The following is a 6,378-nucleotide window of genomic DNA, read 5'->3' on the forward strand; positions in this document are numbered from 1 at the left end:
CAAACATATATCTATGTCCTATGGTAGCAATGTAATATTAAATTAGAACAGTTGTTCTTCAGGTTTAGACACTTGTTCTACATGAATAGAGTACAGTAAGACACAAGAATATAATACTTAAAAATAGAAAATGAGCTCATAGACCTTACCACATTCTTGGTTCGGGACCAGTACAGAACAAGGCGTTCCCAGTCATCGTCCAGTAAATATGTCTCAGGAGAACGTAAGGGAATTTGATGAGTTTCTTTGCCGGTGAAGTACGTTTTCTTTAGGTAATTCCGATACTGCCACCAAGCATTCTTGAAGATAGCAGAGGTATTAGCATAGGTTACCTCATCCTGAGTTTCCAAATCGGTCCTTCTCTATAGAGAAAAATGGGAAAATTTGCTGTATTATAACCATCATGGAGGTCGGATGTATGGGGCGAAGTAAATTAATTGCCATGAATAACATTACTTACACATAACTCCTGGATAAACACCTGCAACTGGCATTTTCCTTCATCTTCATTATAATATTTCCAAGATGGGAAGATACACACATACGATTTAACAACATCAAATGCGATAGATGCTAAACTATGACTAGCTGGTTGTGCTTCCTCCACAGGAATAGGCGTACTAACTGGTGGAGTTGGGGTTCGCCGTGATAGTACTGGCCCTTTGGACACTGGAGCTGCTTTACTAACTACTCTTGTTTGGGAGCTCTGTGGTGGAGATGGTGCTGTGTCAACAGGAACTGGGTTACTATCGGCTGGGGTTGGGGTTAGATTGGGTGAAGCTGGTTCTCTGTCCATCGTAGTAGGGGTACAATCTGCAAGAGTTTGGGTTATGTGTGGTAGGGCCGGTTCTTGTGCATGTACAACCGGGGTGCTATCTCCACAAAGAGGTACCACTGTTTTATTTGAAGACCGTGTTTTTAGTCCACTAGATACTGGCATCACCGCTCCAATTCAAATGGCTGATAAACAGGAAACATAGTTGAATGTACAGACATTGTATGAGAGACATATGCAATAGATAGTGTGGAAAAAAGAGGGCATGAAATAGTTGACATGTATATTGTTTAACTAAAACGGATAGCATGACATAATTTCACATATATGATGTCTATCTAAAATGGATAGCATAGCATAACATAATTCAAAGATATGATGAATAACTAAACAGGATCGCATGACATAATTCACCTACATGTTATCTAAGTAATCAGGATCGCATCATTTAATTCACATATGTGATTTATATGCTAAACAGAGGGCATTCGATATGATGTCTGAACTATGAACATGGTGTTGAATATTGTGTATATGATGTCTAAACTATGCAATGCAAGACACTGTATGCATGATATGAGAAGTATAACCATGCCAAGTTAGAGCATACACCTCAGTGGGGGAATAGGACTGGTCATCTGTCTCTGAATCCATCTCTGAGGAGCTATCAGGACCCAACAAGAGATCTGCTTCGACAGGTAGAACTGTCTGCTCTGAAGGCCTTCTTTTCACTCCAGATTTTTCCATCTCCCACCCAAATGGCTGATTCACAGGAAGAGTAGTTTAATGTACAAACATTGTCGACAAATGGAAATGTAATGAAGAAAAGGATGGGCAAGATATCATTCAAATATATGATGCCTGGTTAAACAGGATGGCATTGCACATTTCACATATATTATGGCTGGCTAAAAGACATGAGACTGCATAATTCCCATATATGATATAGAAACTAAACAGGTGGCATTACAGAACATGTCTAAACTAAGCAGATGACATATATGATGTCAAAAGTAGGCACTGCAAGGCAACATATGCATGATATGACTAACATCATCATGCCAAGGTAGAGCAAACAACTTGGGGGGTAAATAGGAGTGGTCAGCGGCGTCTGAATCCGCCTCAGAACAGATATCTTCCTCTGGATTACAATCTGGAGAGGGGTGGGGAGGGTTTGCCATTGAACCCACCATGGCACTGCTCTGTTGTGATGGATTGTTCTGTCGTTGGAGCAGCTCCGGCGAGCCGTAAGACATCAAGGCTGAAGCAGCACAAGACTGACATCATCAATCTCAAGTGGGATTCTAATAGCATCTCCAATAGATGATGTAAAATGGATGTAAAATTAACATCACCAAAAACCACCTGACTACAACAAATGAGGTAAAAACTGTTGACTCTGAACTTAACTATCGAAACTGAAATTTACTGTGGAATCTGAATGCTACTGTCGAAACTGAACGCAATGGTAGCAGAGAGGCACTTGACATGTAGTTTAGGGAGGGCCTGCAGTTCATCTTCAACCTGCACCCCCCTGAGCCGCCAGCCACCACCAGCCGAACCGCCGGCCCCAGCGCCGCCTCGCCGCCCCGAAACAACTCACCACCGCCACCCCGGCCAGCCCTCTAGGCCCCCCGCCCCCACCCTGAACCCTAAGATAGATAGTGGGGTACCTCTCCGACGAGCCCCCGTCCCCACTGCGGGTGGTTCTTGTTGGGGAACGTAGCAGAAATTCAAAATTTTCCTACGTGTCACCAAGATCTATCTATGGAGAAACCAGCAACGAGGGGAAGGAGAGTGCATCTACATACCCTTGTAGATCGCTAAGCGGAAGCGTTCAAGTGAACGGGGTTGAAGGAGTCGTACTCGTCGTGATTCAAATCACCGATGATCAAGTGCCGAACGCACGGCACCTCCGCGTTCAACACACGTACAGCCCGGTGACGTCTCCCACGCCTTGATCCAGCAAGGAGAGAGGGAGAGGTTGAGGAAGACTCCATCCAACAGCAGCACAACAGCGTGGTGGTGATGGAGGAGCGTGGCAATCCAGCAGGGCTTCGCCAAGCACCACGGGAGAGGAGGAGGGAGAGGGGTAGGGCTGCACCAAGAGGAGAGGTTCTCATGTGTTATGGGCAGCCCCAGGCCTCTATTTATATAGGGGAGAAGGGGGCTGCGCCCCCTTTAGGGTTTCCCACCCCCTAGGGGCGGCGGCCAGCCCTAGATGGGTTTTGGGGTGCGTCCAAGAGGGGAGGGGAGAGGGAGGCGCACCAATATGTGCCCTAAGGCCCATATCCCCTTAGGGTTTGCCCCTTCTCCCCTTCTAGCCGCATGGGCCATGGTGGGAGGCGCCCTAGCCCACCTAGGGGCTGGTGCTCTCTCATACTTGGCCCATGTATGCCTCTGGAGCATGTGGCCCCACTTGGTGGACCCCCGGGACCCTCCCGGTGGTCCCGGTACATTGCCGATATCGCCCGAAATTTTTCCGGTGACCAAAACAGGACTTCCCATATATAAATCTTTATCTCCGGACCATTCCGGAACTCCTCGTGACGTCCGGGATCTCATCCGGGACGCCGAACAACATTCGGTAACCACATACAAGCTTCCTTTATAACCCTAGCGTCACCGAACCTTAAGTGTGTAGACCCTACGGGTTCGGGAGACATGCAGACATGACCGAGACGTTCTCCGGTCAATAACCAACAGCGGGATCTGGATACCCATGTTGGCTCCCACATGTTCCACGATGATCTCATCGGATGAACCACGATGTCAAGGACTTAATCAATCCCGTATTCAATTCCCTTTGTCTATCGGTATGTTACTTGCCCGAGATTCGATCGTCGGTATCCAATACCTTGTTCAATCTCGTTATCGGCAAGTCTCTTTACTCGTTCCGTAACACATCATCCCGTGATCAACTCCTTGGTCACATTGCGCATATGATGATGTCCTACCGAGTGGGCCCAGAGATACCTCTCCGTTTACACGGAGTGACAAATCCCAGTCTCGATCCGCATAAAACAATAGATACTTTCGGAGATACCTGTAGTGCACCTTTATAGTCACCCAGTTACGTTGTGACGTGTGATACACCCAAAGCACTCCTACGGTATCCAGGAGTTACACGCTCTCATGGTCGAAGGAAGAGATACTTGACATTGGCAAAGCTCTAGCAATTGAACTACACGATCTTTGTGCTAGGCTTAGGATTGGGTCTTGTCCATCACATCATTCTCGTAATGATGTGATCCCGTTATCAACGACATCCAATGTCCATAGCCAGGAAACCATGACTATCTGTTGATCACAATGAGCTAGTCAACTAGAGGCTCACTAGGGACTTATTGTGGTCTATGTATTCACACGTGTATTACGATTTCCGGATAATACAGTTATAGCATGAATAAAAGACTATTATCATGAACAAAGAAATATAATAATAACACTTTTATTATTGCCTCTAGGGCATATTTCCAACAGTCTCCCACTTGCACTAGAGTCAATAATCTAGTTCACATCGCCATGTGATTAACACTCACAGGTCACATCTCCATGTGACTAATACCCATGAGTTTACTAGAGTCAGTAGTCTAGTTCACATCACTATGTGATTAACACTCAATGAGTTTTATGTTTGATCATGTTGCTTGTGAGAGAGGTTTTAGTCAACAGGTCTGAACCTTTCAAATCCACGTGTGCTTTACAAATCTCTATGTCATCTCCTAGATGTAGCTACCACGTTCTATTTGGAGCCATTCCAAATAACTGTTCCACTTGGAGCTATTCTAAATTGTTGCCCCATTGTACGTATCCGGTATCTCTACTTAGAGCTATCCAGATAGGTGTTAAGCTTGCATCAACGTAACCTTTACGACGAACTCTTTTACCACCTCCATAATCGAGAAAATTCCTTAGTCCACTAGTTACTAAGGATAACTTTGACCGTTGTCCTGTGATCTATTCATGGATCACTTTTGTACCCCTTGACTGACTCATGGCAAGGCACACTTCAGCTGCGGTACACAGCATAGCATACTGAAGAGCCTACGTCTTAAGCATAGGGGACGACCTTCGTCCTTTCTCTCTATTCTACCGTGGTCGAGCTTTAAGTCTTAACTTCGTACCTTACAACTCAGGCAAGAACTCCTTCTTTGACTGGTCCATCTTGAACACCTTCAAGATCATGTCAAGGTATGTGCTCATTTGAAAGTACCATTAAGCGTTTTGATCCATCCTCATAGATCTTGATCCTCAATGTTCAAGTATCTTAATCCAGGTTTTCTATTGAAAAACACCTTTCAAATAACCCTATATGCTTTCTAGAAATTCTACATCATTTCTGATCAACATATACTCATCAGAAATTCTATAGTGCACCCACTCACTTCTTTGGAAATACAAGTTTCTCATAAACTTTGTATACACCAAAATCTTTGATCATCTCATCAAAGCGCACATTCCAACTCCGAGATGCTTACTCCAGTCCTTAGAAGGATTGCTGGAGCTAGCATACCTTTTAGCATCCTTAGGATCGACAAAACCTTTCTGATTGTATCACATACAACCTTTCCTTACGAAAGTTGGCAAGGAAACTCGTTTTGACATCCATCTGCCAGATTTCATAAATGCAGCTTATGCTAACATGATTTCGACGGACTTAAGCATCGCTACGAATGAGAAAATCTCATCTTAGTCAACTCCTTGAACTTGTGAAAAACTCTTCGCCACAAGTCGAGCTTCATAGATGGTGACATTACCATCCACGTCCGTCTTCTTCTTAAAAGATCCATTTATCTCAATGGCTTGCCGATCATTGGGCAAGTCCGCCAAAGTCCATGCTTTGTTCTGATACATGGATCCTATCTCGGATTTCATGGTTTCTTAACCATTTGTCGGAATTTGGGCCCACCATCGCTTCCCCATAGCTTGTAGGTTCATTGTTGTCTAGCAACATGACCTTCAAGACAGGATTACTGTACCACTCTGAAGTAGTACGTATCCTTGTCACCCTACGAGGTACGGCAGTGACTTGATCCGAAACTTCATGATCACTATCATAAGCTTCTACTTCAATTGGTGTAGGTGCCACATGAACAACTTCCTGTGCCCTGATACACTGGTTGAAGTGATGGTTCAATAACCATATCAAGTCTCCACCATCCTCCCACTCAACTCTTTCGAGAGAAACCTTTCCTCGAGAAAGGACCCGATTCAAGAAACAATCCATATTGCTTTCGGATCTGAATTAGGAGGTACACCCAACTGTTTTGGGTGTCCTATGAAGATGCATTTTATCCGCTTTGGGTTCGAGCTTATCAATCCTGAAACTTTTTCACATAAGCGTCGCAGCCCCAAACCTTTAAGAAACGACAACTTAGGTTTCTCTAAACCATAATTCATACGGTGTCATCTCAACGGAATTACGTGGTGCCCTATTTAAAGTGAATGTGGTTGTCTCTAATGCCTAACCCATGGACAATAGTGGTAATTCGATAAGAGATATCATGGTACGCACCATATCCAATAGGGTGCAACTATGATGCTCGGACACACCATCACACTATGGTGTTCCAGGCGGTATTAATTGCGAAACAATTTCC

Source organism: Triticum dicoccoides, chromosome 2A (assembly GCF_002162155.2).
Source record: "Triticum dicoccoides isolate Atlit2015 ecotype Zavitan chromosome 2A, WEW_v2.0, whole genome shotgun sequence".
In the NCBI taxonomy this organism is placed as follows: Eukaryota; Viridiplantae; Streptophyta; class Magnoliopsida; order Poales; family Poaceae; genus Triticum; species Triticum dicoccoides.